General features: G+C 46.8%; 1 protein-coding gene across 12 annotated transcripts in view; it reads right to left on the minus strand.

The window, feature by feature from the left end:
- LOC134205576 (monocarboxylate transporter 12-like) overlaps nt 1–12791 on the minus strand; it is a 471854-nt gene that overhangs the window by 13958 nt on the left and 445105 nt on the right. The window lies entirely within an intron of this gene.

Genomic DNA, 12791 nt, shown 5'->3' on the forward strand with positions numbered 1-12791 from the left:
CCTGGTTATAGCTTATGAAATTACTTCCCGTTATAATGAACATTTTTCGTTATTAGATCCTATGTACTTTGGCTCAAATTTTGGCATAAAATAGCTTGTTGTCGTTTTAAAATCCATCCGCGATTTGATGGATTTATCACTGCACTTCACTTCTTCACCCAATAGATTTGAATACAGTTCTGCATTATTCACATACAGGTATTGTATAAAAAACTAGGCATATACAAGAATGACAAAAACTTTTTCTAAAAAATAGATTTTTTTTTATAAAAAAATAGGAACTTTCCAGTAACGAAATCAGGGTAGAAGAAGGGGTCATCTATGGAAAAATGCTCAGATTTATTTATTTCTTTTCTTTTATGGAAAATTTCATATTTTTTATTGCTTTTTAATGAATTTTTCGTGTAAAGTTTTGTAATTGCTTATTGTTCAGAGAGTGAGTGCTAGTCATGGACCCCGTACGTATAATGGACCCCCTGAACAAAACACCAAATTAAACGCTTGAATCGACTATTTTCTGCACACTTCCGTCGGGTGGAGTTGCTTCATGTAAAAGACAGCTGTTCCATACATTTGTCATGGTCTGGGAAGCAGGAATTTAGTTATATTAACTAATTTGTAATTGTAAATACACTAAAGGGTCCATTACTAGCACACAAGGGGGGTCCATAACAGGCACAAGGAACATGTGGGAATGGAACATGTAAATCAATTGGGGGGACCTTAATAAGTATATAAAAAAACTCGACGTTGCGTATTATGGACCCGGGGCCATAAAAGGCATGCTATCTACATCATTTTAAAATGCATGCACGGTAGTAAAAATGAATGTATTGGCTAGTTTTATTTTATCAAGTGGCCCGCTCTATCGACTGAAGTAAATTTCAGTCGTTAAGGTGTCCATTACTGGCACTCACTCCCTACATTAATATTTACATAAAATATTGATAACCTAGATTGGAGCTAGCCCCCTAATTGGAGCCTGGCATTCGAATGCAAGCAACGGACCCTAAACTTTTAATTACACTCGCCAAAGCATTCATGTATTGTTTTTATCCCGGCCATACGGTGGACCTCGGATCTTTTCCTGGGGGGAGTGTTAAGGATCATCATCAGGACCTCGTTTGGACTCGTTGGAGTTTCAGATGATGAGTTTTTGCGCAGCTCTCCCAGACCGGAATGCCGTATTAAAACACGGGGAGAATGATTTGCTTGTAGATAGCAAGCTTATTCTTCAGGGATAATGACAATCGGTAGTTGATCAAAGGGTACGGGTACAGTCGTTTCAACAATACGTTACACTTCGTCACCGTCTTGTCAACCTGTTGTCTGAAAATAAGCTTGCTGTCGAGGGTCAAGCCAAGGTAGTCTGCGTCATTGTCGTGTCATTGAGGATGATTTTACAGTCCTCAGGCGGAACATGTTTGGCAGATTATGAATGGGGGAAGATGATGAACTGGGTCTGGGCCGCGTTAATACAGATATTCCAGCTGGTGAGGTACTCTGACAGGGCGTCCAGGCCTCGTTGAAGTTTTGCCACTAGCGCTCTGATGACTTTACCTTGGTAAACGATGGAGGTGTCATCTGCGAACAGAGACAGAATGCCGCCTTCTGGAGGTTCTGGCATATCGGAGGTTAATAGATTAAACAGTAGAGGCCCGAGAATATTGCCCTGGGGGACGCCTGCGATAATGCTGTGCGCATTAGAACTCGCTTCGCTGATTGAGACCCGGAATGTCCTTCCCCGTAAGTAACTGTTGATGATTTTCACCAGGTATCTGGGAAGATAGTAGCGATGTAGTTTGTACACCAGGCCATCATGCCATACATTGTCAAACGCCTTCACAACATCGGGTAAGACAGCGGTTCTCAACCTGGGGTACATGTACCCCTGGGGGTACCTTCGCTGGCCCCAGGGGGTACCTCGGACAAAAATGCGTAATGGCGGATGTTTAACAGTTCCAATGAAAACTTTTCAATAAAGATCTGTTTGAGACAAAAAAACCCAAATTTATCCACCGGTGGTGATGATGCTTTTCTCGATTCAATATGTTAAATTCAAATTAATGTTGCAAATACACTGCTTATTGCCTACAGGAGATCGAAGCGTGCTGCGCTCAAGATAGGTTGCGAAATTGATTCCCCTGTCAAATTTCTTTCCCAAGCAGATTTTTGTGTGAACTAAAATTCTGCTAGTGAATTCCAAAAAATGTGATTTCTTACCTCGGAGTATCGGTATCGACGTAACACTTATCAGTATCGCCTAAGGTGGTGTAGCGGCAAAACTATAGTCAGACGTGGCAAGGCATGACGACGGTGATTGGAGAGATAAAGGTCTGGCGATTCGTGCTGATGGCAGGATCAATTGGATGGACGCAGCAGTATACTGGCAAGCCCTGGTGAGATCCTTCTAATATAGCTTTTTATATTTTTTTTAAATAGAAATGGCTAATTCACCACATCGGATTGTTTACGAATGAAGTCGATACGTATAACGATTCTTTGGTGGAGCTCGTTTTATTAATGCATATTGCTTCCATAAAATTTGTCGACTGTACACAACCACCCCAGCCTTTATTTGAAATGGTACTTACAGGAGAGACATATATTGCTTCTGATTAAGTATTTTGTGGTAATCCAGAAGATCCTCCAATAATCTGTACTGCCCCTGAAATGGTCATTTTGTAAAGTTCGACCTGTAGCCTGTTATACCATTTTTCATGCTAATCTCAGGAAGTTTATAAACATATTCGTTCTCAAAAAAGCAGTTTTTTCTCATTATTTTTAGATTTAGATTTCAACCGTTACGTTTTCGTATGCATATATTATGCAAAATCTCAATAAAATGTTTCACATTATTCTATTTTTATATACTTGCTGCAAATAATGCAAAGGTATAAACAATACTTGCGCCCGTTACCGTTTTGATTAATATTTCAAACATGACTGATAACTCGACCCCTCTTTCTAAAACATCCTTTTCAAGTTAAATCCCTCCATTTTTACCCCTATCTATCCTAAATATATATTCGCATTATTGTGTCCTCAATGAACTTCCGGCCTTCACAATTACAATGTAAACTAGTATAAAAGTATGAATTTTAAATTTATCAGGCATTAGGCTTATTTCACAATAATGCACATTCAACTCGCCTGCTGAAGTTCTTATACAAAATTATTAATGACCCAAGGAACATAAATGCATCCACTAATTCAAACATCAAACATCATTCCAATTGCTTGCACGCACTCTGTCACCAGATGTGTAACTAATCGTGTTTTGTCAGTACATGAGTGAATATACGAAGGCATGAAAAATATGGAGGTGTTGTAAGTAAATGTGGTATATTATTTTACGTCTTAGGGGCCATCCACAAAGTACGTCACGCTCCTAGGGGGGAGGGGGGGTTCCGAGCAGCGTGACGACTCATACTAAAATTTTAGAGGTTTAATACAAAAAGTGTGACGAGGGGGGGGGGTCGAAAATCGCCGATTTTTGCGTGACGTACTTTATGGATCTTCCCTTATGGGGCTCTCTTGTTTCGGACAACAGGACGATCGCGCGCTCGGCCGAATTATTGTGTTCTGCATTGCGCGGCCGGTAATAAAGTTAATAAGTTGTTAGTAGAAAATGCATTTTAGACATAGCTAATTCTTTGAAGAGTGGTAGAAATGCTAGTACATATTAGGTTGGTAAGAAAATAGATCAGAGTGCGTTTTTATATGATATGCAGATTGTTCGCGAGAATCAGAAGCTGTTGATCTGCTTGTGCGGTCGATATGTGAATAGATTTTATTAATCGCAATGCTGTACTTGGAAACATGCCTCGTGAAAAAAAGTAGATCATGTTTGTTTGTTGCTTGAAATACAAATGTTCAGCATTCAGAGGTCACGTACAGTCGTGATTTATTTAGTAGGCAGAACGATCGGCCGGTCATGACATAATTTGTTCTGCTTTGTGCGGTTAGCAGAACGATCGCCCGATCATCGAAATGTTGTTCTGCTTTGTGCGGGTGAGTAAATTAATTAGAAAGTGAAGATGCAGTTCGCGTCAGTAAGCAGAACGATCGGCCGGTCATCGAAAATATTGTTCTGCTTTGTGCGGTTAGCAGAGAGATCGGCTGGTCATCGACAATTTTGTTCTGCTTAGTGCGATCGGTAATTAAAATAATTAGTGTTCGTTCGATTATATTTTGAATTGATCAAACTACACGCTATACACGGCATACCGTTTACCAAAACGAACCCTGCCACAATACCTACCCCATATATCCAACATCCCAGTGATTTCTCGTGGAAGTGCAGATGACTCGTCGGCTTCTATCAAAGCGAGTATCATGTCAACATTTTCCTACCCATTCCTCAATTGACCTGCATTCGGACACGGCCGGCGCTGGTATTGCTTATTTTTGGGTCACCAGTTCTTACACATTGAAGATGATGTTAGTCCCAAACATCATCTGTTGGTTCTCTGTGTAATTACAGCTGATCTGGCAATAACGGAGTAGCAACCGTGGGCGGTCAATCATGCTCATGCTCATGCTCATGCTCAAATACACTGCTTATTGCCTACATTTCGGCGGTTAAAAGATTTGGTGCAATTCTAGTACGTTGCTTAAAAATTACTTACCGTGGGTTACTGTGGGTTGCGCCACGGCTAAAATGATTAATGATTCAATGTGCATTTGTGTTTTTGTTGATTAAAAAATAAAAATATAATCCAAACTGCTTGATTTATTAAAAAACAAAAACAATAGTGTCCAACTAGGAAATTTGCTCCGTCGAATGAAACCAGTTGCACTCGAATCTGTCAAGCCCTTCTATGTATATGAAACGCGTTTAACAAAAAAAAATATTTATGGGCTACATACATACACACTTTTGGAGTGAAATTATAGCCTTCTGGTACAACTTTGTTGTACGAGAAAGGCAAAAATGTTGAATGATATGTTAAGAATAAGCTTCTGAACTAAAATCTAGAATCTGAAGGTTCGGAAGTACCCATTTAAGAGGCTTAAGGGCAATCCTCACGGAGTCCAAATTTTAAAGGTACTCGCAAGACACTCGACAGCCCCTTTAAAAAAACCTTTTAAGAGGCACGGAAGTCTCCTTTCAAGAGGCTCGGAAGCCTCCTTTCAAGAGGCTCGGAAGCCTCCTTTCACGAGGTGCTCGGAAGCCTCCTTTCACGAGGTGCTCGGAAGCCTCCTTTCACGAGGTGCTCGGAAGCCTCCTTTCACGAGGTGCTCGGAAGCTTCCTTTCAAGAGGCTCGGAAGCTTCCTTTCAAGAGGCTCAGAAGCTTCCTTTCAAGAGGCTCGGAAGCCTCCTTTCAAAAGGCTCGGAAGCCTCCTTTCGAGAGGCTCGGAAGCCTCTTTTCGAGAGGCTCAGAAGCCTCCTTTCGAGAGGCTCGGAAGCCTCCTTTCGAGAGACTCGGAAGCCTCCTTTCGAGAGACTCGGAAGCCTCCTTTCGAGAGACTCGGAAGCCTCCTTTCGAGAGGCTCGGAAGCCTCCTTTCGAGAGGCTCGGAAGCCTCCTTTCAAGAGGCTCGGAAGCCTCCTTCGAGAGGCCTGGAAGCCTCCTTTCGAGAGGCCTGGAAGCCTCCTTTCAAGAGGCTCGGAAGCCTCCTTTCGAGAGGCGCGGAAGCCTCCTTTCGAGAGGCTCGGAAGCCTCCTTTCGAGAGGCGCGGAAGCCTCCTTTCGAGAGGCTCGGAAGCCTCCTTTCGAGAGGCTCGGAAGCCTCCTTTCGAGAGGCTCGGAAGCCTCCTTTCGAGAGGCTCAGAAGCCTTCTGTCGAGAGGCTCGGAAGCTTCCTTTCGAGAGGCTCGGAAGCCTCCTTTCGAGAGGCTTTGGAAGCCTCCTTTCGAGAGGCTCAAGCCTCCTTTCGAGAGGCTCAGGAAGCCTCCTTTCGAGAGGCTCAGAAGCCTCCTTTCGAGAGGCTGGAAGCCTCCTTTCGAGAGGCTCAGGAAGCCTCCTTTCGAGAGGCTCAGAAGCCTCCTTTCGAGAGGCTGGAAGCCTCCTTTCAGAGGCTCAGAAGCCTCCTTTCGAGAGGCTCAGAGCCTCCTTTCGAGAGGCTCAGAAGCCTCCTTCGAGAGGCTCAGGCCTCCTTTCGAGAGGCTCCAGCCTCCTTTCGAGAGGCTCAGGCCTCCTTTCGAGAGGCTCAGAGCCTCCTTCGAGAGGCTGGAAGCCTCCTTTCGAGAGGCCTGGAAGCCTCATTTCGAGAGGCTTAGAAGCCTCCTTTCGGAGGCTTTGAAACCTTCTTTCGAGAGGCTTGAAGTCTCCTTTCGTGAGGCTCGGAAGCCTCCTTTCGAGAGGCTCAGAAGCCTCCTTTCGAGAGGCTCTGAAACCTTCTTTCGAGAGGCTTGAAGTCTCCTTTCGAGAGGCTTGGAAGCCTCATTTCGAGAGGAGCGGAAGCATCCTTTCGAGAGGCTTGGGAGCCTCCTTTCGAGAGGCTCGGAAGCCTCTTTTCGAGAGGCTCGGAAGCCTCATTTCGAGAGGCTCGGAAGCCTCCTTTCGAGAGGCTCAGAAGCCTCCTTTCAAGAGGCTCGGAAGCCTCCTTTCAAGAGGCTCGGAAGCCTCCTTTCAAGAGGCCTGGAAGCCTCCTTTCAAGAGGCTCAGAGCCTCCTTTCAAGAGGCTCGGAAGCCTCCTTTCAAGAGGCTCAGAGCCTCCTTTCAAGAGGCTCGGAAGCCTCCTTTCAAGAGGCCCGGAAGCCTCCTTTCAAGAGGCTCAAGCCTCCTTTCAAGAGGCTCGGAAGCCTCCTTTCAAGAGGCCTCAGAGCCTCCTTTCAAGAGGCCTCAGCCTCCTTTCAAGAGGCCTGGAAGCCTCCTTTCAAGAGGCTCAGAGCCTCCTTTCAAGAGGCTCAGAAGCCTCCTTTCAGAGAGGCTCAGAGCCTCCTTTCAAGAGGCCTGGAAGCCTCCTTTCAAGAGGCTCAGGAAGCCTCCTTTCAAGAGGCCCGGAAGCCTCCTTTCAAGAGGCTCAGGAAGCCTCCTTTCAAGAGGCTCAGAGCCTCCTTTCAAGAGGCCTGGAAGCCTCCTTTCAAGAGGCTCAGAAGCCTCCTTTCAAGAGGCTCAGAAGCCTCCTTTCAAGAGGCTCAGGCCTCCTTTCAAGAGGCTCAGGCCTCCTTTCAAGAGGCTCGGAAGCCTCCTTTCAAGAGGCTCAGAAGCCTCCTTTCAAGAGGCTCAGAGCCTCCTTTCAAGAGGCCTGGAAGCCTCCTTTCAAGAGGCTCAGAGCCTCCTTTCAAGAGGCTCAGAAGCCTCCTTTCAAGAGGCCTGGAAGCCTCCTTTCAAGAGGCTCAGAGCCTCCTTTCAAGAGGCTCAGAAGCCTCCTTTCGAGAGGCTCCTGGAAGCCTCCTTTCAAGAGGCTCAGAAGCCTCCTTCGAGAGGCCTGGAAGCCTCCTTTCGAGAGGCTCAGGCCTCCTTTCAAGAGGCTCAGAAGCCTCCTTTCCAAGAGGCTCAGAAGCCTCCTTTCAAGAGGCCTGGAAGCCTCCTTTCAAGAGGCCTGGAAGCCTCCTTTCAAGAGGCTCAGAGCCTCCTTTCAAGAGCTCAGAGCCTCCTTTCAAGAGGCTCAGAAGCCTCCTTTCAAGAGGCTCAAGCCTCCTTTCAAGAGGCTCAAGCCTCCTTTCAAGAGGCCTGGAAGCCTCCTTTCAAGAGGCTCGGAAGCCTCCTTTCAAGAGGCTCAAGGCCTCCTTTCAGAGGCTCAGGAAGCCTCCTTTCAAGAGGCTCGGAAGCCTCCTTTCAAGAGGCTCAGAGCCTCCTTTCAAGAGGCTCAGAAGCCTCCTTTCAAGAGGCTCAGAAGCCTCCTTTCAAGAGGCTCAGAAGCCTCCTTTCAAGAGGCTCAGAAGCCTCCTTTCAAGAGGCTCAGGAAGCCTCCTTTCAAGAGGCTCAGAAGCCTCCTTTCAAGAGGCTCAGGAAGCCTCCTTTCAAGAGGCTCAGAGCCTCCTTTCAAGAGGCTCAGGAAGCCTCCTTTCAAGAGCTCAGAAGCCTCCTTTCAAGAGGCTCGGAAGCCTCCTTTCAAGAGGCTCAGAGCCTCCTTTCAAGAGGCTCAGAAGCCTCCTTTCGAGAGGCCTGGAAGCCTCCTTTCAAGAGGCTCAGGCCTCCTTTCAAGAGGCTCAAGCCTCCTTTCAAGAGGCCAAGCCTCCTTTCAAGAGGCTCAGAAGCCTCCTTTCAAGAGGCTCAGAAGCCTCCTTTCAAGAGGCTCAGGCCTCCTTTCAAGAGGCTCAGAAGCCTCCTTTCAAGAGCTCAGGAAGCCTCCATTCAACAGGCCCAGAAGCCTCCTTTCAAGAGGCCCGGAAGCCCCCTTTCAAAAGGACCGGAAGCCCTTTCTCAAGAGGCCTGGAAGCCTCCTTTCGAGAGGCCCGGCAGCCTACTTTTAAGAAGCCTAGAAGCCGCCTTTCGAGAGGCTCAAGCCTCCTTTCGAGAGGCTCGGAAGCCTCCTTTCGAGAGGCTCAGGAAGCCTCCTTTCAAGAGGCTCAGGCCTCCTTTCAAGAGGCTCAGAGCCTCCTTTCAAGAGGCCTCGGAAGCCTCCTTTCAAGAGGCTCAGGCCTCCTTTCAAGAGGCCTGGAAGCCTCCTTTCAAGAGGCTCAGGCCTCCTTTCAAGAGGCTCGGAAGCCTCCTTTCAAGAGGCTCAGGAAGCCTCCTTTCAAGAGGCTCAGAAGCCTCCTTTCAAGAGGCTCAGAGCCTCCTTTCAAGAGGCTCAGAAGCCTCCTTTCAAGAGGCTCAGGAAGCCTCCTTTCAAGAGGCTCAGAAGCCTCCTTTCAAGAGGCTCAAGCCTCCTTTCAAGAGCTCAGAGCCTCCTTTCAAGAGGCCCGGAAGCCTCCTTTCAAGAGGCCCGGAAGCCTCCTTTCAAGAGGCCCAGAAGCCTCCTTTCAAGAGTCTCGGAAGCCTCCTTTCAAGAGTCTCGGAAGCCTCCTTTCAAGAGGCCTGGAAGCCTCCTTTCAAGAGGCCTGGAAGCCTCCTTTCAAGAGGCCCGGAAGCCTCCTTTCAAGAGGCTCGAGCCTCCTTTCAAGAGGCTCGGAAGCCTCCTTTCAAGAGGCTCAGAGCCTCCTTTCAAGAGGCCTCAAGCCTCCTTCAAGAGGCCTGGAAGCCTCCTTTCAAGAGGCTCAGAGCCTCCTTTCAAGAGGCTCGGAAGCCTCCTTCAAGAGGCCCCAGCCTCCTTTCAAGAGGCCCGGAAGCCTCCTTTCAAGAGGCTCAGAGCCTCCTTTCAAGAGGCTCAAGCCTCCTTTCAAGAGGCCCGGAAGCCTCCTTCAAGAGGCTCAGGAAGCCTCCTTTCAAGAGGCTCAGGAAGCCTCCTTTCAAGAGGCTCAGAAGCCTCCTTTCAAGAGGCTCAGAAGCCTCCTTTCAAGAGGCCTCGGAAGCCTCCTTCAAGAGGCTCGGAAGCCTCCTTTCAAGAGGCTCAGGAAGCCTCCTTTCAAGAGGCTCGGAAGCCTCCTTCAAGAGGCCTGGAAGCCTCCTTTCAAGAGGCTCAGGAAGCCTCCTTCAAGAGGCTCGGAAGCCTCCTTTCAAGAGGCTCAAGCCTCCTTTCAAGAGGCCTGGAAGCCTCCTTTCAAGAGGCCTGGAAGCCTCCTTTCAAGAGGCCTGGAAGCCTCCTTTCAAGAGGCTCAGAAGCCTCCTTTCAAGAGGCCTGGAAGCCTCCTTTCAAGAGGCTCAGGAAGCCTCCTTTCAAGAGGCTCAGAAGCCTCCTTTCAAGAGGCTCAGAAGCCTCCTTTCAAGAGGCCTGGAAGCCTCCTTTCAAGAGGCCTCGGAAGCCTCCTTTCAAGAGGCCTGGAAGCCTCCTTTCAAGAGGCTCGGAAGCCTCCTTTCAAGAGGCTCAAAAACCTCCTTCCAAGAGGCTTGGAAGCCTCCTTTCAAGAGGCTCGGAAGCCTCCTTTCAAGAGGCTCGGAGGCCTCCTTTCAAGAGGCTCGGGGGCTTCCTTTCAAGAGGCTCGGAAGCCTCCTTTCACCTCCTTTCAAGAGGCTCGGAAGCCTCCTTTCACCTCCTTTCAAGAGGCTCGGAAGCCTCCTTTCAAGAGGCTCGGAAGCCTCCTATCAAGAGGCTCGGAAGCCTCCTTTCAAGAGGCTCGGAAGCCTCCTATCAAGAGGCTCGGAATCCTCCTATCAAGAGGCTCAGAAGCTTCCTTCCAATAGATTCGAAAGCCCCTTTCGAGCGGCTCGGAAGCCTCCTTCCAAGAGATTCGAAAGGTCCTTTCAAGCGGCTCGGAAGCCTCCTTTCAAGAGGCCCGGGAGCCCCCTTTCAAGAGGCTGTGAAGCCTCCTTTTAAGAATTTTAGAAGCCTTCTTCAAGTGTCTCAGAACCCTTTTTTCAAGAGTTTAAACTTTATTTGAATTGGAAAGTTCCACGGAATAACGAGAATTCAAAACAACTTTTTGGACCATGTATATAATGGAGAGCAGGGCCAGACTTTTCCGGAAGAGGGCCCCGGGGCCATGGCTACCCGAACCTCCCCAAAATCAGGTCCTGATGGAGAGCCATATGTCCCGTTAGTTTTCTGGTCCGTTTTCATATATCTGGTTAATTATGCTAATTTTCATTACGGTGGTAAAAATAGGTGGTACCCCAATGAATGCAAAAGATCGAAGGGGTACCTCGCAAAAAAAAGGTTGAGAACCGCTGGGGTAAGACCTTGGTGGAGGTTTTCGAGACAAACTTGTTCCGTCTGAGGACGTTGGTAACTCGGATCAGTTGGTGTACGGTTAATCGACCACGTAGGAAACCAAACTGCTCCTTGCGCAAGATGTTATGTTGTTCGTCAGACTCGAGTAGACGGTGGTAAATTGCTTTTTCAAACAGCTTGAATAACCCTGAGAGAAGGCTGATGGGACGATAGCTTTTTGAAAGGGAAGTAGGCTTCCGGCTGGGAATGACTTTCGCAGACTTCCAAGAGATGGAAAGTAGCTAAGTTGCAGACACTGATTGAACGTCAGAGAAAGGTGCTCAAAGAATGAAGCACTCATGTGTTTGTGCTCGAGATCTAGGATGCTGTCGAAGCCTGGGGTCTTAATGATTTTTTGATGATTTCAAAGGAGGAACGGGCCGCGGCCTGGATTTTAGAAATTTTGGTTAGTTTCCGGCGAAACTGGTTAGACTGTCAACGAAATTGAGGCATATGGTGCACTGCGTGACGTCGCCGTGCACTGGCCGATATCGCTCCCAGTCAACGATGGTGGAGCCGTGCTCCAGATGGATCAGGTCAAGCTGGTCACGATATCTCCTCGCCTTGTCGTGACGAGCGATCTTGTGAACGGCCACTGGCTTCAAGCCAGTGCTCAACTTGGAGTTCCCCTTCCTTCATGTCGTGGAATTCTCGCAGCAAAGACTTAAGCGGCTTCGTGCCAGGGTGGTCATGAGTGTAGTACTCATACTTGTGGACGTCGAGAAACTCCACGAGGGATTGATGATGGTTTTTGTTTACTTCCGGGCGCGGATCGCCCTTCACAAACACAGGCGGGCACTTCTCCTTCCGCTCTTGTTGCACTTCGGCGGATTGCCGGCATCGTCGATTGGCAACGTTGCGTTGCGAACTGCTGTTCTAGTTTGATTTACAAGCTCGCCATACAAAACCCAACAGTATTGCGACCGGCCTACACGTAAAAAAATTAATGTTATTTATTGTTAAGACTTCTAATACTAAAACTACATCCGCGCGAAGCCGCAAAAACAACGAAATCCGCGAAAATCTCAAAATTTGCGTAGTTGTCAAGGCATCATGAAAAGGCCTCTGTCCAAAATATTCTACGCTTTGTTAGCTGTGGCTTTAGCAAAGATTTCCACGCAAAAAATACAATATGGAAAAGGCATCAACTTGAAATTCGCAAAACGATTAATTTTTTTTTCTTCCCCACTCCTCGAGGTTTGAGTTTTTTTAACAATGAAAGAGTATGACTGCTGGGTAACTGGGTTAAACTCTTGCAAATATTGTAGAGCGAATTGGTGCTTCTGACTTTTTGTACAGAATGCTGTCCTCATTCCTAAAAACATATGCACATCTAAAAAGGGGGTTTCAAGAAACTTTACTCGGACGATTATGACGACAGTCACGTTTCAGGAAAAAATCAATCGGCAAACTTTTGCCTACACACGAATTCGTGCTAAACTAATATTTCGACAGCAGCGAAAAATAGATGTAACGAAAAACCATATGAGATTGGAGAAAACACTTTGGCTTCGATGTTTCGCTAGCAAACTATTTTCATGGGCAAGGGCAATTGATCCTAGATGTATATTTTCTAAGATTAATCTTTACATTTTCAAATACTCACTTGACCCCCTATCCTCCCTCCGTCATGCTTTTTTGTATACCTTGTATATATTCTGTCACATAATCTTAGACCCTCGCGCCCTTAAACCTGTGATACACGCCTGCTCAAGTGGCTGCTAAAAAACCGAGTAGGTAATAGTGATTTTTTACGCAAGTTTATTGCGTTTATTAGTTGCGAAAGTGCATTAATTTAGAGTAATGTGAGTAGAATATGCTTAATATTTTTTTTTCTAAAGAAGCAGAGATAAATATCTCTACAAAACGATGTATTATCGCTAAATTATTGATTAATTTGCGTGACGAGCCAACGTTACATCCTAGGCTAGTTACCCTTTATGATCATATCTAGACCAACATTTGAAAAGGGCGTAACAGCCAAAATTTATTCCTTCTGATTCCTTGTCTACATATATAGCTATAAGGAATAAAGCAGAAGGAATAAATTTTGGCATTTACGCCCTTTTCAAATGTTGGTCTAGATATTATTGTCATCTGTTTCTTGTACGATAATTACACTGCAATGGGCATTAGAACATTAATAAAT

This window comes from Armigeres subalbatus, chromosome 1 (assembly GCF_024139115.2).
Source record: "Armigeres subalbatus isolate Guangzhou_Male chromosome 1, GZ_Asu_2, whole genome shotgun sequence".
Taxonomy (NCBI): domain Eukaryota; kingdom Metazoa; phylum Arthropoda; class Insecta; order Diptera; family Culicidae; genus Armigeres; species Armigeres subalbatus.